Consider the following 22,461-nt stretch of genomic DNA (forward strand, 5'->3'; position numbering starts at 1 on the left):
AGCGTAGACACTGACGGCTGGGACCAGTTCCCAGTCGGATTGCCATTGTATCCCCGGGGGGTAGGCCTATATAAACCCCCCGGAGCACCCATGCAAAGGGTTCGCACCCAAGCATAGTTGGCCTCTGAGCATAGAGTTGCCCTCCAAGCATAGCACACACACCATAGATAGAGAGAAGCAAGAGCTAGCCTTGTTCTTCTTCTCCCTTGATCTCAACAGCTCTAGGAGCGATTGTAGCAACCTTTTATCGATCTAGTGATCATGCGGAGACCCCGCAGAGCAGGACTAGGGGTGTTATCTCCTCGGAGAGCCCTGAACCTGGGTAAGATTCGCCGGCGTGCATGTCTTCGCCTCATCCCGTTTCCAGGCACCGGCGATGTTTTATTGGCTCCCACAATGATAAGCCATCCCTTGGCGTATGTCGCACCAACCACCCGACATCGACCACATCTCCGGGCGCTGCGCCGGCGTCGCCACGGGCTTCGGCCATCTCTGGGTGAAGGCAATGAAGGTGAGGAAGAGGATGCGGTGGGGGAGAGCGAGACGGTGCGGTTGAGGCAGTGGAGGAGAGCATGACGACGCCGGTGGGGGAGAGCAAGACGATGCAGCAGGGAGGGGATTTGGGGGAAAATGGTAAGGGCGATGGAGGTGGTTGCCCCTCTTTATATGATGGGACGTTTCGGGCATGTCCATGGACAAGTGCTACCCCACGACCGCGGTCTTGGATGCGCCCACGTATACGTGGCCCCACTCATCAGTGTTAACGGTCAAAGGCATTGACACGATAGCAACGTCCGTTATAACCTGTTCTAAGGGTTTCGGGCAAGGGAGTGGGGAAAAGTGAGCAAAAGTTAACAGAGTGGGGATGAAGTAGTAGAGCTAAGGAACCAGGGGCACAGAAATAAAAAAAACTATAATAAAAACTTTCATATAAAGTGCATTGAATACTATGAGAAGTTTGATTCCTTAGGATTGTTTTGAGATATGAAGTTTGAGAAGCTTGATGTCTACTATGCAACCTTCTTCTTGTAGACGTTGTTGGGCCTCCAAGTGCAGAGGTTTGTACGACAGTAGCAAATTTCCCTCAAGTGGATGACCTAAGGTTTATCAATCCGTGGGAGGCGTAGCATGAAGATGGTCTCTCTCAAACAACCCTGCAACCAAATAACAAAGAGTCTCTTGTGTCCCCAACACACCCAATACAATGGTAAATTGTATAGGTGCACTAGTTCTCCGAAGAGATGGTGATACAAGTGCAATATGGATGGTAGATATAGGTTTCTGTAATCTGAAAATATAAAAACAGCAAGGTAGCAAGTGGTAAAACTGAGCGTAAACGGTATTGCAATGCGTTGAAACAAGGCCTAGGGTTCATACTTTCACTAGTGCAAGTTCTCTCAACAATAATAACATAATTGGATCATATAACTATCCCTCAACATGCAACAAAGAGTCACTCCAAAGTCACTAATAGCGGAGAAAAAACGAAGAGATTATAGTAGGGTACGAAACCACCTCAAAGTTATTCTTTCCAATCAATCCGTTGGGCTATTCCTATAAGTGTCACAAACAGCCCTAGAGTTCGTACTAGAATAACACCTTAAGACACAAATCAACCAAAACCCTAATGTCACCTAGATACTCCAATGTCACCTCAAGTATCCGTGGGTATGATTATACGATATGCATCACACAATCTCAGATTCATCTATTAGACCAACACATAGAACCTCAAAGAGTGCCCCAAAGTTTCTACCGGAGAGTCCAGACGAAAATGTGTGCCAACCCCTATGCATAGATTCATGGGCGGAACCCACAAGTTGATCACCAAAACATACATCAAGTGAATCAATAGAATAACCCATTGTACCACGGTTATCCCACGCAAGACATACATCAAGTGTTCTCAAATCATTAAAGACTCAATCCGATAAGATAACTTCAAAGGGAAAACTCAATCCATTACAAGAGAGTAGAGGGGGAGAAACATCATAAGATCCAACTATAATAGCAAAGCTCGCGATACATCAAGATCATGCCAAATCAAGAACACGAGAGAGAGAGAGAGAGAGAGAGAGAGAGAGAGAGAGATCAAACACATAGCTACTGGTACATACCCTCAGCCCCGAGGGTGAACTACTCCCTCCTCCTCATGGAGAGCGCCGGGATGATGAAGATGGCCACCGGTGAGGGTTCCCCCCTCCGGCAGGGTGCCGAAACAGGGTCCCGATTGGTTTTTGGTGGCTACAGAGGCTTGCGTCGGTGGAACTCCCGATCTATTCTGTTCCCCGATCGTTTTAGGGTATATGGGTATATATAGGTGAAAGAAGTACGTCAGGGGAGCCACGAGGGTGGAGGGCGCTCCCAGGGGGTGGGCGCGCCCTCCTACCTCGTGCCTTCCTCGTTGCTTCCTTGACGTGGACTCCAAGTCTCGCCGGTTGCTTTTCTTCCAAAAATAACTTCTCCAGAAGGTTTCATTCCGTTTCGACTCCGTTTGATATTCCTTTTCTTCGAAACACTGAAACAAGGGAAAAACAGGAACTGGCACTGGGCTCTGGGTTAATAGGTTAGTCCCAAAAATAATATAAAAGTGCATAATAAAGCCCATAAACATCTAAGATGGATAATATAATAGCATGGAACAATCAAAAATTATAGATACGTTGGAGACGTATCAGCATCCCCAAGCTTAGTTTCTGCTCGTCCTCGAGTAGGTAAATGATAAAAACAGAATTTTTGATGTGGAATGCTACCTAACATATTTCTTAATGTTTTTTCTTTATTGTGGCATGAATATTTAGATCCATAAGATTCAAGACAAAAGTTTAATATTGACATAAAAATAATAATACTTCAAGCATACTAACTAAGCGATTATGTCTTCTCAAAATAACATGGCCAAAGAAAGTTATCCCTACAAAATCATATAGTCGGCTATGCTCTATCTTCACCACACAAAGTATTTAAATCATGCACAACCCCAATGACAAGCCAAGCAATTGTTTCATACTTTTGGTGTTCTCAAACTTTTTCAATCTTCACGCAATACATGAGCGTGAGCCATGGACATACCACTATATGTGGAATAGAATGGTGGTTGTGGAGAAGACAAAAAGGAGGTAGAAGATAGTCTCACATCAACTAGGCGTATCAAAGGGCTATGGAGATGCCCATCAATAGATATCAATGTGAGTGAGTAGGGATTGCCATGCAACGGATGCACTAGAGCTATAAGTGTATGAAAGCTCAACAAAATAAACTATGTGGGTGTGCATCCAACTCGCTTGCTCACGAAGACCTAGGGCATTTTGAGGAAGCCCATCATTGGAATATACAAGCCAAGTTCTATAATGAAAGATTCCCACTAGTATATGAAAGTGACAACATAGGAGATTCTCTATCATGAAGATCATGGTGCTACTTTGAAGCACAAGTGTGGTAAAAGGATAGTAGCATTGCCCCTTCTCTCTTTTTCTCTCATTTTTTTGGGCCTTCTCTTTTTTTTGGCCTCTTTTTTCTCTTTTTTTTTATTTTTCGTCCGGAGTCTCATCCCGACTTGTGGGGGAATCATAGTCTCCATCATCCTTTCCTCACTGGGACAATGCTCTAATAATGATGATCATCACACTTTTATTTACTTACAACTCAAGAATTACAACTCAATACTTAGAACAAGATATGACTCTATATGAATGCCTCCGGCGGTGTACCGGGATGTGCAATGACTCATGAGTGACATGTATGAAAGAATTATGAACGGTGGCTTTGCCACAAATACGATGTCAACTACATGATCATGCAAAGCAATATGACAATGATGGAGCGTATCATAATAAACGGAACGGTGGAAAGTTGCATGGCAATATATCTCGGAATGGCTATGGAAATGCCATAATAGGTAGGTATGGTGGCTGTTTTGAGGAAGGTAGATGGTGGGTGTATGATACCGGCGAAAGGTGCGTGGTATTAGAGAGGCTAGCAATGGTGGAAGGGTGAGAGTGCGTATAATCCATGGACTCAACATTAGTCATAAAGAACTCACATACTTATTGCAAAAATCTATTAGTTATCGAAACAAAGTACTATGTGCATGCTCCTAGGGGGATAGATTGGTAGGAAAAGACCATCGCTCGTCCCCGTCCGCCACTCATAAGGAAGGCAATCAATAAATAAATCATGCTCCGACTTCATCACATAACGGTTCACCATATGTGCATGCTATGGGAATCACAAACTTTAGAACAAGTATTTCTCAAATCCACAATTACTCAACTAGCATGACTCTAATATCACCATCTTCATATCTCAAAACAATCATCAAGTATCAAACTTCTCATAGTATTCAATGCACATTATATGATAGTTTTTATTATATCCTTCTTGGATGCCCATCATATTAGGACTAATTTCATAACCAAAGCAAACTACCATGCTGTTTAGGACTCTAAAAATAATATAAGTGAAGCATGAGAGTTCATCTATTTCTTCAAAATAAATCCACCGCCATGCTCTAAAAGATATAAGTGAAGCACTAGAGCAAATGACAAACTACTCCGAAAGATATAAGTGAAGATCAATGAGTAGTCGGATAATTATGCAACTATGTGAAGACTCTCCCATTTAATAATTTAAGATCTTGGTAATTTATTCAAACAGCAAGCAAAACAAAAGAAAATAAAATGACGCTCCAAGCAAAACACATATCATGTGGTGAATAAAAATATAGCTCCAAGTAAAGTTACCGATGAACGAAGACGAAAGAGGGGATGCCTTCCGGGGCATCCCCAAGCTTAGAGGCTTGGTTATCCTTAAATATTACCTTGGGGTGCCTTGTGTATCCCCAAGCTTAGGCTCTTGCCACTCCTTATTCCATAGTCCATCGAATCTTTACCCAAAACTTGAAAACTTCACAACACAAAACTTAACAGAAAATCTCGTGAGCTCCGTTAGCGAAAGAAAACAAAAGACAACTTCAAGGTACTGTAATGAACTCATTCTTTATTTCTATTGGTGTTAAACCTACTGTATTCCAACTTCTCTATGGTTTATAAACTATTTTACTAGCCATAGATTCATCAAAATAAGCAAACAACACACGAAAAACAGAATCTGTCAAAAACAGAACAGTCTGTAGTAATCTGTAACTAATGCAAACTTATGGAACTCCAAAAATTCTAAAATAAATTGTTTGGCCTGAGGAATTTGTCTAGTAATCATCTGCAAAAATAATCAACTAAATAGCACTCTCCAATAAAACGTTGAAGCTAATCTCGTGAGCAATAAAGTTTCTGTTTTTTACAGCATGATCATAAAGACTTCACCCAAGTCTTCCCAAAGGTTCTACTTGGCACAAACACTAATTAAAACACAAAACCACATCTAAACAGAAGCTAGATGAATTATTTATTCCTAAACAGAACCAAAAAGAAAGAAACTAAAATAAAATTGGGTTGCCTCCCAACAAGCGCTATCGTTTAACGCCCCTAGCTAGGCATGATGATTTCAATGATGCTCGCATAAAAGATAAGAGTTGAAACATAAAGAGAGCATCATGAAGAATATGACTAGCACATTTAAGTCTAACCCACTTCCTATGCATAGGGATTTTGTGAGCAAATAACTTATGGGAACAATAATCAACTAGCATAGAAGGCAAAACAAACATAACTTCAAAACTTTAAGCACATAGAGAGGAAACTTGATATTATTGCAATTCGTACAAGCATACATTCGTCCCTCATAATAACTTTCAGTACCATCATGAATGAATTCAACAATATAACCAGCACCTAAAGCATTCTTTTCATGATCTACAAGCACATAATTTTTATTACTCTCCACATAAGCAAATTTATTCTCATGAATAGTAGTGGGAGCAAACTCAACAAAATAACTATCATATGATTGAGAATTAAGATCAAGATGACAAGTTTCATGGTTATCATTATTCTTTAAAGCATACGTGTCATCACAATAATCATCATAGATAGGAGGCATGCTTTCATCATAGTAAATTTGCTCATCAAAGCTTCGGGGACAAAAAATATCATCTTCATCAAACATAGCTTCCCCAAGCTTGTGGATTTGCATATCATTAGCATCATGGATGTTCAAAGAATTCATACTAACAACATTGCAATCATGCTCATCATTCAAAGATTTAGTGCCAAACATTTTAATGCATTCTTCCTCTAGCAATTGAGCACAATTATTGGAATCCTTATTTTCACGGAAGACATTAAAAAGATGAAGCATATGAGGCACCCTCAATTCCATTTTTTAGTTTTATTTTATAGACTAAACTAGTGATAAAACAAGAAAAAAAAGACTCGATTGCAAGATCTAAAGATATACCTTCAAGCACTCACCTCCCCAGCAACAGCGCCAGAAAAGAGCTTAGTTGACGGGGTGTGAGTGCCGCTTACCTAGCCTCCCCAGCAACGGCGCCAGAAAAGAGCTTCATGTCTACCACTAAACCTTCTTCTTGTAGACGTTGTTGGGCCTCCAAGTGCAGAGGTTTGTAGCACAGTAGCAAATTTCCCTCAAGTGGATGACCTAAGGTTTATCAATCCATGGGAGGCGTAGGATGAAGATGGTCTCTCTCAAACAACCCTGCAACCAAATAACAAAGAGTCTCTTGTGTCCCCAACACACCCAATACAATGGTAAATTGTATAGGTGCACTAGTTCGCCGAAGAGATGGTGATACAAGTGCAATATGGATGGTAGATATAGGTTTTTGTAATCTGAAAATATAAAAACAGCAAGGTAGCAAGTGGTAAAAGTGAGCGTAAACGGTATTGCAATGCGTTGAAACAAGGCCTAGGTTCATACTTTCACTAGTGCAAGTTCTCTCAACAATAATAACATAATTGGATCATATAACTATCCCTCAACATGCAACAAAGAGTCACTCCAAAGTCACTAATAGCGGAGAACAAACGAAGAGATTATGGTAGGGTACGAAACCACCTCAAAGTTATTCTTTCCAATCAATCCGTTGGGCTATTCCTATAAGTGTCACAAACAGCCCTAGAGTTCGTACTAGAATAACACCTTAAGACGCAAATCAACCAAAACCCTAATGTCACCTAGATACTCCAATGTCACCTCAAGTATCCATGGGTATGATTATACGATATGCATCACACAATCTCAGATTCATCTATTCAACCAACACATAGAACGTCAAAGAGTGCCCCAAAGTTTCTACCGGAGAGTCAAGACAAAAACGTGTGCCAACCCCTATGCATAGGTTCATGGGTGGAACCCGCAAGTTGATCACCAAAACATACATCAAGTGAATCAATAGAATAACCGATTGTCACCACGGTTATCCCACGCAAGACATACATCAAGTGTTCTCAAATCATTAAAGACTCAATTCGATAAGATAACTTCAAAGGGAAAACTCAATACATTACAAGAGAGTAGAGGGGGAGAAACATCATAAGATCCAACTATAATAGCAAAGCTCGTGATACATCAAGATCGTGCCAAATCAAGAACACGAGAGAGAGAGAGAGAGATCAAACACATAGCTACTAGTACATACCCTCAGCCCCGAGGGTGAACTACTCCCTCCTCGTCACGGAGAGCGCCGGGATGATGAAGATGGCCACCGGTGAGGGTTCCCCCCTCCGGCAGGGTGCCGGAACAGGGTCCCGATTGGTTTTTGGGGGCTACAGAGGCTTGCGGCAGCGGAACTCCCGATCTATTCCGTTCCCCAATCATTTTAGGGTATATGGGTATATATAGGTGAAAGAAGTACGTCAGGGGAGCCACGAGGGGCCCACGAGGGTGAAGGGCGCGCCTAGGGGGTGGGCGCGCCCCCTACCTCGTGCCTTCCTCGTTGCTTCCTTGACGTGGACTCCAAGTCTCCCCGGTTTCTTTCCTTCCAAAAATAACTTCTCCGGAAGGTTTCATTCCGTTTCGACTCTGTTGGATATTCCTTTTCTTTGAAACACTGAAACAAGGGAAAAACAGGAACTGGCACTGGGCTCTGGGTTAATAGGTTAGTCCCAAAAATAATATAAAAGTGCATAATAAAGCCCATAAACATCCAAGATGGATAATATAATAGCATGGAACAATCAAAAATTATAGATACGTTGGAGACGTATCAAAGCTTTGTTTGGCCATGTTATTTTGAGAAGACATAATTGCCTTGTTAGTATGATTAAAGTATTATTGTTTTTATGTCAATATTAAACTTTTGTTTTGAATCTTTTGTGGGGGGAAGGGCGCACCCCCCACCCTTGTGGGCCCCTCGTGCACCTCCTGACCTAATTCTTTCGCCTATATATATCCATATATCCCCAAACCAACAGAGGCATCCACGAAAACACTTTTCCACCACTGCAACCTTCTGTACCCGTGAGATCCCATCTAGGGACCTTTTCCGACACCCTGCCGGAGGGGGATTCGATCACGGAGGGCTTCTACATCAACTCTATTACCCTTCTGATGAAGCGTGAGTAGTTTACCATAGACCTACAGGTCCATAGCTAGTAGCTAGATGGCTTCTTCTCTCTCTCTCTCTCTCTTTGATTCTCAATACCATGTTCTCCTCGATGTTCTTGGAGATCTATTCGATGTAATACTCTTTTGCGGTGAGTTTGCCGAGATCCGATGAATTGTGGATTTATGATCAGCTTATCTATGAATATTATTTGAATCTTCTCTGAATTCTTTTATGCATGATTTGATATCTTTGTAATTCTCTTCGAAGTATCGGTTTGGTTTGGCCAACTAGATTGGTTTTTCTTGCAATGGGAGAAGTGCTTAGCTTTGGGTTCAATCTTGTGGTGTCCTTTCCTAGTGACAGTAGGGGCAGCAAGGCACGTATTGTATTGTTGCCATCGAGGATAAAAAGATGGGGTTTTCATCATATTGCTTGAGTTAATTCCTCTACATCATGTCATCTTGCTTAATGCATTACTCCGTTCTTTATGAACTTAATACTCTAGGTGCATGCTGGATAGCGGTCGATGTGTGGAGTAATAGTAGTAGATGCAGAATCGTTTTGGTCTACTTGACACAGACGTGATGCCTATATTCATGATCATTGCCTTAGATATCATCATAACGTTGCGCTTTTCTATCAATTGATCGACAGTAATTTGTTCACCCACCGTATTATTTTCTATCTTGAGAGAAGCCTCTAGTGAAACCTCTGGCCCCCGGGTCTATTTTCCATCATATAAGTTTTTGATCTAGTTTTTTCGCAATCTTTTGTTTTCTGATCTATAAACCAAAAATACCAAAAATATTTACTTTATCGTTTATCTATCTCTACCAGTCTCACTTTTGTAAGCAATCGTGAAGGGATTGACAACCCCTTTATCGCATTGGGTGCAAGTTGTTTAATTGTTTGTGCAGGTATTCGGTGACTTGACGTTGTCTCCTACTAGATTGATACCTTGGTTCACAAATTGAGGGAAATACTTATCTCTACTTTGCTGCATCACCCTTTCCTCTTCAAGGGAAAAACCAACGCAAGCTCAAGAAGTAGCAGAGCACCAGGGGCCACCCCTAGCCACACATCTATGGGCACCTCACCGTCGCGGCTGCACCCGTCACATTGGACGTGGACGATGGCCCGTGTCACCGTTGCAAGCAGGAGCACTAGGGGCCGCGATGGCTACAAATGGTGGGGCACCTCGCCATCTCAAATGCCCGATCTATTGACGTGTGTGGACGATCACATTGATGTCTGATACGTCTCCGTCGTATCTACTTTTCCTAAAGATTTTCCTCTTGTTTTGGACACTAATTTGCATGATTTGAATGAAACTAACGCGGACTGACGTTGTTTTCAGTAAAACTACCATGGTGTTGTTTTTGTGCAGAAATAAAAGTTCTCGGATTGGAACGAAACTTTGCGAGGATTTTTTATTCAATAAAAGAGAATTTCTGGAGCCAAGAACCATCGGAGGGGGGGGCACCTAGGTGGGTACAACCCACGAGGGCGCGCCCCCCCTCCAGGCGCGCCCAGGTGGGTTGTCCCCACCTGGTGGCCCCGCAGACCCTGAAACCGACGCTATAGAATCACATATTTCCAGGAAAAAAAGAGAGGAAGAATTATCGCGTTTCACGAGACGGACCTGTCGCCGCCTCCTGTTCTTCATCGGGAGGCCAGATCTAGAGTCCGTTTGGGGCTCCGGAGAGGGGGATCTTCGATCTTCGTCATCACCAACCCTTCTCCATCACCAATTCCATGATGCTCCCCACTGGGGGTGAGTAATTCCTTCGTAGGCTCACTGGTCGGTGAGGAGTTGGATGAGATTCATCATGTAATCGAGTTAGTTTTGTTAGGGCTTGATCCCTAGTGTCCATTATGTTCTGAGATTGATGTTGCTATGACTTTGCCATGCTTAATGCTTGTCACTTTGGGCCCTGGTGCCATGATTTCAAATCTGAACCATTTATGTTATCACCATTATATCTATGTTCTAGATCCGATCTTGCAAGTTATATTCACCTACTACGCATTATGATCCGGCAACCCTGGAGTGACAATAATCGGGACACTTCCCGGTGATGACCATAGTTTGAGGAGTTCATGTATTCACCGTGTGTTAATGCTTTGTTCTGGTGCTCTATTAAAAGGAGGCCTTAATGTCCATTAGTTTCCAATAGGACCCGCTGCCACGGGAGGGTAGGACCGAAGATGTCATGCAAGTTCTTTCCATAAGCACGTATGACTATTTACGGAATACATGCCTACATTATATTTATGAACTAGAGCTAGTGTCGTATCGCCCTAGGTTGTAACTGTCACATGATGGATATCATCCAACAAATCGCCGATCCAATGCCTACGATTTTCCTACATATTGATCTTGCTAAGTTACTACTGCTACTGTTACTATTGTCACTGCTACAAAACTATTACTATCACTGTTACCGTTACTGTTACTGCTACCACTACTATCAAAGCTATCATATTAATGTGCTACTGATCACTTTGCAGCAGATAATTAATCTCCATGTGTGATTAAATTGACAACTCAGTTGTTAATACTTGCAAATATGCTTTGGCTCCCCTTGTGTCGAATCTATAAATTTGGGTTGAATAGTCTATCCTCGAAAACTGTTGCGATCCCCTATACTTGTGGGTTATCAAGACCTTTTTCTAGCGCCGTTTCCGGGGAGCATAGCTATATTTGTTGAGTCACTTGGGATTATTATCAAATTGTCACTATGAATAATATGAAGGATGCTAAGACAAAGATTTTTCCCTCTAAGATGAGGTGCGGTAAGGAACTGCCATCTAGTTCCGTACTTGATTCACCTTCTGTTATAAGTAAACTTGCAACACCACCACATGCTACTTCTGCTATGAATGATATTTACGACGATGCTAGTACCTTGCTTGATGATAATGTGCCACTAGGTGAATTTCTTGTTGAACAACTTGCTAAAACTAAAGCTCTTGAGAATGTTGAAACTGATGAAGAGCTTGGAACTGAAAATCTTGAAACACCTATTAGAACTAGCCCTCCAAGATATGAATTGCCAAAGGTACCGAAAGGTTATGTTATGGATGAGGAGGCAACTAGGGATATTCTTGCTTGTAAGGATAGAGATGGTCTAAATAAATTATTATGCAAGTATAAAGAAAAGCCCTTGAATGCTAAAATGAAATGTGATCCTCAGTTTGCTACTTCACCTATCTTTGTTGACGATAAGGATTATGAATTCTCTGTCGACCAAAGTTGATTACTTTGGTTGAATCTGATCCTTTCCATGGTTATGAAACTGAAACTGTTGTGGCACATCTTACTAAGTTGAATGACATAGCCACCCTTTTTGCTCATGATGATAAAATTCACTATTATTATATTCTCAAATTACTTCCGTTCTCACTAAAGGGTGATGCTAAAGCTTGGTACAATACCCTTGCTCCTGGTTGTGTGCGTATCCCCAGGACATGATTTATTACTTCTCTGAAAAATATTTCCCTGCTCATAAGAAACAAGCTGCCTTACAGGAAATATTTAACTTTGTGCAAATTGAAGAAGAGAGTCTCCCACAAGCTTGGGGGAGGCTTCTCCAATTGCTTAATGCTTTGCCGGATCATCCACTTAAGAAAAATTAAATACTCGATATCTTCTATAACGTACTAACTGATGCTTCTAGGGATTTCCTAGATAGTTGTGCTGGTTGTGTTTTCAGGGAACGGACTATTGGTTAAGCTCAAGAATTATTGAATAACATATTGAAAAATTATGATGATTGGACCCTTCCTGAACCACCGCCTAAACCCACTCCGAAGAAGAGGGGTATCTTATATCTCAGTCCTAAAGATATGCAAGAGGCAAAGAAATCTGTGAGCAAAAAAGGTATTAAAGCTGAGGACGTCAAAAATTTACCTCCTATTGAAGAAATACATGGGCTTGATACACCACTGATACGTCTCCAACGTATCTATAATTTTTTATTGTTCCATGCTGTTTTATTATCAATCTTGGATGTTTTATAATCATTTTATATCATTTTTTGGTACTAACCTATTGACATAGTGCCAAGTGCCAAGTGCCAGTTGTTGTTTTTTCCATGTTTTTTACATCAAGGAAAATCAATATCAGAAGGAGTCCAAATGCCATGAAACATTACGGAGCCTTTTATGGACCAGAAGGAAGATATTGGGCCCTGGTTGCACCTGGGGGGAGTCCTGAGGAGGGGACAACCCACCAGGGCGCGCCAGGAGGCCCAGGTGCGCCCTGGTGGGTTGTGCTCACCTCGGGTGCCCCCTGGACCACCTCTTTGCTCTATAAATACCCCAATATTCCAGAAACCCTAAAAGGGTCGACGAAATATTCATCCAGCCGCTGCAAAGTCCAGAACCACCAGATCCAATCTAGACACCATCTCGGATGGGGTTCACCACCTCCATTGGCGCCTCTCCGATGATGCGTGAGTAGTTCTTTGTAGACCTTCGGGTCCGTAGTTAGTAGCTAGATGGCTTTCTCTCTCTCTCTCTCTCTCTCTCTCTCTCTCTCTCTCTCTCTCTCGCTGAATTCTCAATACAATGGTCTCTTGGAGATCCATATGATGTAACTCTTTTGCGGTGTATTTGTTGGGATCTGATTGTCGGTGTACAAAAGTAGGGGCTCTCCTTTTGACCCCTTTACTTGTGCACGGGCATTCAGAACCACGTGCCACGGCCACACTTAGCAGGGCAGAGGAGGGAAGCCGGAGAGAAGCCAAAGCACAAGACAAATAAGGCAACACCAAGACCAGAAACACAGGAGGGCAAGAGGGCGAGGTAGACTCCCTCGGCATGATCCTTGCCGAGGCAGCCTCCGCAGCCCCGGCAACAGCCTTGCCCGGGCAGCCTGCCTGATGCCAGCGGAGCAAGCCACCCTTGAGCCCACGGGTTCCAACCCAACCAACTACATTGGGACCAAGGCTCGGGAGGTGCCTCTATGGTGGCATGAAAATATTCGTCAAGATCATAAACATGGAAAATCAGACAAGGACCAGAAGACGGTGACCCTCGGTAGGATCCTGGCCGAGGAAATCCACAAGACCCCCGGCAAGCGCCTTGCCGGGGATGACTGCAACGCCATGGCAAGACCCTTGCCGGCCCCCCAGCAAGACCCTTGCCGAGGGCATCAGTGAGGCCACTGCCAGGCCCGCACCAGCCAAGACTCACCGCCGTCCCCAAGCAGCTGCAAGCTCAACCAGCTGGGCAGGCACCTGCGTGGCGACGGGCGGCTTCTACGCCGACTCAGCAAGCACCTACGTGGTGGCATGCAGATCTTCGTGAAGGCCCTGCCTCCGCGCCACCTCAGCTTCCTGCCTGCCTACATGGCACCGCACGCATCGCTGGCCCAGGCGCGTGTCGAGGCGAGGTGGAGCGGCGACGGACGGGACGGGCCTCGTTCCCGTCCTTGATAAAGCTAATGGACACCTAAGTAGCACATTTAATGCACTTTGTCCCGTAATGCCGAGTGATAAGCACGTGCACTGTACACCTTTCCACCTCCGGTGTGCTACTGTGGCAACCCCTTTTGCCTATAAAAGGAGGCCCGAGGCGACCAGGAGAGGGATTCGGCTCTTTTGGGCAAGTTGCACCCCGTAGCTAGCTCAAGAACACAAGAACACTCAATACATCCACCAAAGCAGGACTAGGGTATTACGCATGTTCGCGGCCCGAACCTGGGTAAATGATCCGTGTGCTTCCTGTCAGACCTGCTCTTTGCACAACCTCGCGCCCGTCGACCGTAGAAGGGATCCCAGTGACCCCATAGGTGTCGTTCCCACCGACATCTTTGGCACGCCAGGTAGGGGGCGCAGTTGTGAAAATCCGGTCTAGCAGTTAGCCTAGCAGTTCTTCATCGTCATGGCTCCCAAGAAGAAGGCGGCCACGGCAGTCGGTTCCCGGGAGCCGGACGGCCCGCACCGGTGCGGGCGAGCAGCGGGTCGGTCGCGGATAGAACCCAAGGCGCGGACTGCGAGCACCAACATCGCTCTGGCAGCCAGAGCCTGGCGAGCGGCGTTGTTCGTGCGCGAGATGACGGGCCGCCCGCCGCCAAATCAAAAGACAGAGTCGGGCCCCTCGCAAGCGGTGCGGAGCCCTCCAAGGGCGGTGCCGTGCCACCTACGGGCGGCGCGGCGACCTCCAAGACACCCACCCCAGCGCCCACAGCGCGCTCTTCCCAGGATGTGCGCGACGAGCAGCGTCACCACTCCGGTGACCCTGGACACCGCCGTGGGAAGAGCCATGTGCATCATCTGCGGGACGAAGGAGGCCAGCATGCCCGCCGAAGTGCCGGCGAGAATGGCACGCAGCCGCTGGGCCGTGATAGAGCTCCTTCTAACGTGGTTAGAAGTCGAAGCGCGCCACGGTCCACGCAGCTTTCGCCACCACCCACGCCAGCAGAAGCTTTGGCGCGCGTGCAGCTACTCCTCGACTTCCCTCCTGCCGCGGAGAAGCTCGACGAATGGAGGGCCACCATCCAGAGCCTCGTCGCCGTCGCCAACAAAGATGATCCATGACCGGCATGGCCCTCGGGCCGGCGCTCCGTCGAGCCACCACATGCCAGCCGTGGAAGGACCGGAGGTGCTGCAGCTACGGTGCACTCTCCTCCTCCATGCCAGTTGCCGCCGGTGCCGGTCCGTCGTGACGACGCTTGTGATAACATTTCCATAGCATCGTCCGACCCATGGACCTACCGCGACCAGCGCCAAGTTCTTCGAGAACGAGCCCATGAAGACGCTCGAACCACCATCGAGCACCGGCGCGATACAGGCCACCAGTCGGATAAGCGGGCAGGACCCACGATGGACCACCCAGCGCCGGGGGGCTCCGGCAGCCTACCTTACAAGGTGGGTTACCCAGCCTTTACCCATGAGCTGCGGCAGTTCCAGTGGCCGCCCTACCGCAGGTTCAAGCTTGACGTCGGTGAGAAGCACAATGACAAGACCCATCCGTCAGAGTTCTCAGCATCTACACCATCGCGATGCAAGCTGCTGGAGCTCGCGACGACAAGGTGCTTGCCAATTACTTCCCGTTGGCACTGAAGCCCAACGTCATGTCTTGGTTGATGCACTTGCTGGCGGATTCCATTTCTTCTTGGTCGGATCTGTGCCATGAGTTCGTTGGTGCCTTCATCGGAGGCCACCAAGCTCATGGCCAGGCCAGTGATTTGCATATCATTCCCCAGAAGGAAGGGGAAACCCTGCGCAAGTACATACAGAGGTTCAGTCGGGTGCATTACAACATCCCCGATGTTCATCCCGCCACCGTGATTAGCACGTTCCATCAGAACATGCGCAATCGCAAGATGCGTGAAGAGCTGGCGATGAACAAGGTTAAGTATGTGGCCGAACTTTATGTTCTGGCCAATAGGTGCGCCCGGGCTGAAGAGGGAAGGAAGTACCCCGGCGAGGACGCCGGCGTGGAAACCGACTCTACTGATAAGACACTGCCGCCCCGACGAAGAAGGGTCGGCGTCGCAACAGGAAACGCAAGGGCAAGATTGTGCTTGCCGTCGAGGGATCCGACGACACCGCCACTGCCAAGAAGGCCAAGGTAGACGACCCCGGCAAGGAGATTGCCGGGTGTGCCGCCTGCCGGGCCTTGGCAGCTGCCGACAAGCCAGGAGGCTCCGACAAGCAGTATTGCAAGATCCACCGCACCAAGGGCCACGACCTCCAGAACTGCCGACAGGTCGAGCTGCTTGCCGAAAAGCAAAAGGCCGAGTATGAGAGGCGGGACAAGGAGAAGGGCCAGGATGGTGCCGAAGGATCCGGCAAGAAGCGTGGCAGCCAAGGAGGCCGCCGCGGCAAGGATAACCAGCAAGAGAAGCCCGCTCGGGGCCGTGACAAGAAGCAGGAAGACGATGATCATGACGAGGACGATGAGTCCGGCGAGCAAGAGTTTCAGAAGGCTACGGAGGCCATGTGCGTCAATGGTGGCGCCTCGCTGCACACTTCTCACCGCCAGCTCAAGCAGTGGGCGCGTGAGCGGAGCCATCGTTCGACGCTCAGAAGCCGCTGAAGTGGTCCAGCACGCCCATCATCTTTGACGCCGAGGACCACCCTGATCGCACCACTGCGGTCGGGTGTTTGCCGTTGTTGGTCTCACCAACGATACGCAACCTCAAGGTGAACAAGATGCTGGTTGACGGCGGGGCCGGTCTGAACTTAATCTCGCCCGTTGTGATCAAGAGGCTGCAAATTCCCGACGGAGACCTCGAGGAGACGGGCACGTTTCAAGGGGTCAACCCGGGAAGGAGCCAGCCGAAGGGGAAGGTCATGTTGCCTGTGACGTTTGGAGGCGAGCTGAACTACAGGACGGAGAGGATTGTCTTTGATGTAGCCGAGATCCCCATGCCCTACAATGGGATCCTCGGCCGCCCGGCACTAGCCAACTTCATGGCGGCGTCGCATTAAGCATACAACACGCTAAAGATGCATGGGCCGATGACCATCATCACCGTCCCCTGCGACAAGAAGGATGCGTTGATCTGCGCCGACCTACTCTACCAGGAAGCAGTTGCAGCAGCTGCCGCCAAGGCACTTGCTCCTGCCGCTGAAGCCCCGGGAGGGAAGAAGAAGACCGGCAAGACCTCTTGCACCCACTCCGGCAGGTGCGCCTCTTTGGAGTGTTACGCTACTGTCGAGGACGTGCCAGAGAGCTCCACCGGCAAGAGCAAGAAATCCAGAGCTGCACCGCCACAGACCAAAAGGTGTCCGTCAGGGAGGATGGCACGGGAGGGGCTTTCACCATAAGCTCCACCCTCGGCAGCAAATAGGAAGGCGCGCTCGTCACCTTCCTGCGGGCGAATGTCGATGTGTTTACATGGCAAGCATCTGACATCCCAGGTGTTCCCAGGGAGGTGATTGAGCACCACCTTGCTGTCTGTCCTCATGCACGGCCCGTCAAGCCGAAGGTCAGGAAGCAAGCTTTGGAACGGCAGGAGTTCATCACCGAGGAGATCAGAAAGTTGGAAGCAGCATGCTTGGTGAGGGGAGTGCTCCATCCAACGTGGTTGGCCAATCCGGTGGTGGTGCGCAAGGCAAACGGGAAGTGGAGGCTGTGTATTGACTACACAGATATCAATAAGGCTTGTCCTAAGGACCCCTTCCCGTTGCCGCGCATCGACCAGATTGTTGACTCCACGGCCGGGTGTGATCTGTTATCATTCCTCGACACCTACTCGGGCTACCACCAGATCTTCATGACAAGAGAAGACGAAGAGAAGACAACATTCATCACCCCATGTGGTACGTATTGCTTTTTACGGATGCCTTTCGGGTTGAAGAGTGCTGGCTCGACGTTCGCAAGGGCGGTCCAAATTGGTTTTGAGCCCCAGCTACATAGAAATATGGAAGCTTACATGGATGACATAGTGGTCAAAACCAAGGACAAGGTAACTCTTGTACAAGACTTAGAAGAGACGTTTTCCAACCTGCGTAAGTTCAACCTCAAGCTGAACCCTAAGAAGTGTGTCTTCGGCGTTCCGTCTGGCAAACTTCTTGGGTTCTTTGTGTCAGAGCGTGGGATCGAGCTAAACCCAGACAAGATCAAGGCTATCGAGCAGATTGATGTGCCCAAGCGGATCAAGGATGTGCGTCGGCTCACTGGCTGCGTTGCCGCCATGAGCCGATTCATCTCCAAGTCTGCCGAGCGCGCCCTTCCCTTTTTCAAGATCTTGAAAAAGGCGGGCCCAATGGAGTGGACCCCGGAGGCCGAAGTAGCACTGCAGGATCTGAAGAAATACCTCTCTTCTACACCAGTACTGGTGGCGCCTAAACCACAAGAGCCGTTGCTGCTGTATCTGGCGGCGACGAATCAAGTGGTCAGCGCCGCGCTGGTGGCGCACAGGGAGGTCGACGAAGAGGCAGTGCGACGGCGGGACTGGCGGATGGCAAGCTAGAGATTCCCCCGGCAGGGCCCGATGCCGGCAAGGCAGGGCCCCCGACAGAGTTTGACGCCATCGGGACAGGGCCCATGCAATCAAATGAAGTGGTGCAGAAGAAGATGATGCAGCACCCGGTTTACTTTGTCAGCTCCCTCTTGCAAGGGGCTAGGTCAAGGTACTCTGGCGTGCAGAAATTGCTCTTCGGCCTCCTTATGACCTCGAGGAAGCTGCGTCATTCTTCCAAGCCCACGAGATCACTGTCGTCACCCGCCTCCCGTTGCAACAGATACTGCACAACCCAGACGCAACCGGAAGGATTGTGGAGTGGGCCTTGGAGTTATCAAGCTTTGGGTTGAAGTTTGAAAGTACTTCAACAATCCAGAGCAGAGTCTTGGCAGAGTTCATTGCAGAATGGACCTCAACGCCTGACGAGGAAATCCAGGAGACCACTCTCCCCCGCAAGGAAGCAAGTCACAACTGGATCATGTACTTTAACGGGGCTTTCTCGCTGCAAGGCGCCGGTGCTGGTGTGCTGATCGTCGCACCCACCGGAGAGCACCTCAAGTATGTAATCCAGATGCACTTTCCCAGGGAGATGTCCACCAACAACACTGCTGAGTACGAGGGGTTGCTTGTCGGTCTCAGGATCGCGGCAGACCTCAGGGTTAAGAAGCTCATCGTCAGGGGTGATTCACAGCTTGTCGTTAGACAAGTCAACAAAGATTATCAGAGCCCGTTCATGGAGGCCTACGTAGATGAGGTGAGGAAGCTGGAGGAGCGCTTTGACGGTATACAAGTGGAGCACGTTCCCCGAGCGGAGAACGACATAGCCGATTACCTGTCAAAGCACGCTGCATTCAAGCTGCCTGTGGAACCAGGTACTTTTTTGCTTCGGTTAACTCAACCATCCGTCGAACCATCAACGGAGCAGAACAAACGGAGGAAATCAGGCCCCGATAAGTACTTTCCCGCTGAGCCCCCGGGGGCCACCGGCAAGGGTGTTGCCATGGATTCTGAGCCTGTGGAGGAGCGACTGACTCCGGCAGGCCGTCAAGCACTCGTCGTAGAGACGGCCGCTCCCATGCTAGAAGAAGTGCCTTTGGTCCTTGTCGTCGAGCCCCAGGCTCCGGCATGGGCACATCATACCGTCTGATTCCTCCAAACAGGGGAGCTTCCTGAGGAGCAGGAAGAAGCGGAGAAAGTAGCCCGTCGGTCTGCTATGTATTAGTTCGTCGATGACGTCCTGTACAGGAAGAGACCGAACGGTGTGAAATTGAAGTGCATTCCCCGGGAGGAAGGACTGGAGTTGTTGGCGGAGGTACACGGAGGCATATGTGGCTCCCACATAGGGTCGAGGGCCCTTGTCGGCAAGGCGCTCCGGCAGGGTTTCTTCTGGCCCACTGCCCTCCAAGATGCAACGACACTAGTAACCAAGTGTGAAGCGTGTCAGTTCCATTCAAACAAGCTTCATCAACTAGCTCAAGCCCTTCAAACAATTCCTCTTTCCTGGCCATTCTTGGTCTGGGGGCTCGACATCCTGGGCCCCTTCCCCCGCGCTGTCGGGGGCTTTGAGTACTTGTATATTGCGATCAACAAGTTCACAAAGTGGCCGGAGGTGGAAGCAGTGAGGAAGGTGACAGCACAGTCAGCCGTCAAGTTCTTCAAGGGGCTAGTTTGCCGTTTTGATGTGCCAAACAGAGTCATCACCGACAACGGCACGCAGTTCACAAGCCACACCTTCATGCAATACATCCAAGACCTCGGTAGCAAGGTCTGTTTCGCTTCCGTGGCACACCCACGGAGCAATGGCCAGGCGGAGAGGGCAAATGCTGAAGTGTTGCGAGGCCTGAGGACAAAGACCTTTGATAGGCTGCACAAGAGCGGAAGGTGCTAGATTGATGAGTTGCCGGCGGTTCTTTGGTCGATCAGGACGACGCCAAATCGAGCTACCGGCCAGACACCCTTTGCCCTGGTATACGGGGCAGAAGCAGTTCTCCCCATGGAACTCATATACGGGTCACCTCGAGTGCTCGCTTACGACGAGCTTGAGCAAGAGCCATTGCGGCAAGATGACGCAACGCTCCTTGAGGAAGATCGTCTTCGGGCGGCTGTGAGAGCAGCACGCTACCAGCAAGCCTTGCGCCGCTACCATAGCCGCAAGGTTCATGCCCGAAGCTTTGAGGAAGGCGACCTTGTTCCTCGGCGCGTTCAATCGGCCAAGTATTCCAACAAGTTTACGCCAAACTGGGAAGGCCCTTATCGGGTAATACGAGTCACCAGGCCCGGCGCAGTCCGCCTGGAGACCGAAGATGCTATTCCAGTGAGCAACTCCTGGAACATTGAACATCTTCGCAAGTTTTACCCATAAGGCGCGGTTGCCGGGCCCCCCGGCAAACCACCTTTTGTACAAGCCTTGCCGGCAAGGCATGTAACCCTCTGTACAAAGCCAGGCGCAGACCCTGAGCATAAATAAATGAAGCACTGGCGCCCTAAGTTATAGCATGCATGCTAGGTTAAGTTTCTCCCTCGGTTAGGGTTGATAGTGCTTAGCGGCGACTAACCCCTAGCCTAGAGGTCGAGTATGCGTCTTTCTGTCCTCTTTGGTACGCATGGCATGTGGATACTTCTGCTAAGCCGCTTGGGAGAAAGAGGAAGAACCAGCACTCCGGCCCCGACAAGCCAGGACTGCCGGGGGCTAAAGACACAAGGATCCAACCACTACAAGCCAAGGTTGCCGGGGGCTGCGGATTCAGATAAGTCTTCCATACCCCGTTATGCATTTCCGTATGGAACTGGGACATGTGAAACCTTGTTTATATTCTTAAACCACCGTGCTCCCCTTTTCCTGTACCCAAGAGCTATCCCCTGGGTCAGAACTTGGTCGTAGTCGCGGTGGCAAGAAAATGAATGAGGGGCCTAACTCTACTTCGCCACTGCCTCTGCCAAGAGCGTGAGAATGGTCGACTAAAGTGGGAAGACGGCAAGGCCTGTTGCCGGGCGACAATGTTTATCTTAAAGATAACAAGGATTCGTTCCTTGTCATGGGCCTCGCTCACGCACAAAGAACCCGGCAAGCACCCTTTTTCATTAAAAACGTCCCACATGGGTACAGTTCGTACGGAATAAAAAACATGAGCAAGGGGATTACATGTCTTAAAACTAACAAGTGCCCGCAGGCTTACAAACTAAAAAGAGATAAGGTGCCCGTAATCCCTTTCTTGTCCCTCTCCTCAGAAGGTGGAACAAGACAGTAGGAGGGCAAAAAGAGCGCCTAGGCAAGGTACGAGGAGTAGAAGGCACCAAGAGAACATCTTGGTGCCGGGAAAGGAGCTGGAAGATGAGGCAGCGGGCCGGCAATACGCGATGAAGGCGTCTGTCCCCGCGTACTCCGACTTGATGGCCGCCACCCGCCTTCTTCGCCTTCTCCGGGCCTCCTACGCTAGCCGCCCAAGGAGACGACGGGGAGTGCCCCGATGGAGAGCTTGGCGAGGAAGGCCCTCGGCAGGGCGCGTGGCCGAGGGAGGGGCGGCGCGGTCATTCGGAGTCGGGGTCGGCATCCCGCCGCTCGACTCCCTCGTCATCGCTGTCGCTGTCCTCCTCGTCACTCCCCCTCGAGGAGGAATCTTCATCGTCGGAGGAGCTCTCCACGCAGCACTTTAGGCGAGTTCTAAGATCTCCAAAGCTTGATGGAGAGCAGGCCGCCCTCCATTAACTTGAAGTAGAGGACGAGCCCCGCCGTCAGGCTGTGGACGCGAGTGAACATCTTCCATCCGCGACGGAGGTACATGACGTGAGGAGCGGGGAAGTCGACATCGACCCGCGTGCCGCCGTTCCCGCAGCCCCTCATGTGCAGCCTGAGGGTCTGGAGCGGATCGAGCTCCATCTCCCGAGCAAATGGGGTGGGGAGGCGGAGACGACGCCGCGGTGGCCGGCGCAGCCTGATGAAGAACTCGCGGGGCTGGTCCCCGACGTGGCCCTCCATCGCGGGGGGCATCGATGGCAGAGGCACGGCCATTGCGCCGCCTCGTCCCCCTCTTCCCCGAGCGCCACGGCGACCTCAGCCTTGCCCCCTTCCCCTTCC

The 22,461-nt window shown here is 48.7% G+C and overlaps 1 pseudogene; it reads left to right on the forward strand.

Moving 5' to 3' along the window:
- The first annotated feature begins 418 nt into the window (after positions 1–418).
- Positions 419–22,461, forward strand: part of LOC123076362 (ATP synthase subunit beta, chloroplastic-like) — a 57,809-nt pseudogene continuing 35,766 nt past the window's right edge.

Source organism: Triticum aestivum, chromosome 3D, assembly GCF_018294505.1.
Source record: "Triticum aestivum cultivar Chinese Spring chromosome 3D, IWGSC CS RefSeq v2.1, whole genome shotgun sequence".
In the NCBI taxonomy this organism is placed as follows: domain Eukaryota; kingdom Viridiplantae; phylum Streptophyta; class Magnoliopsida; order Poales; family Poaceae; genus Triticum; species Triticum aestivum.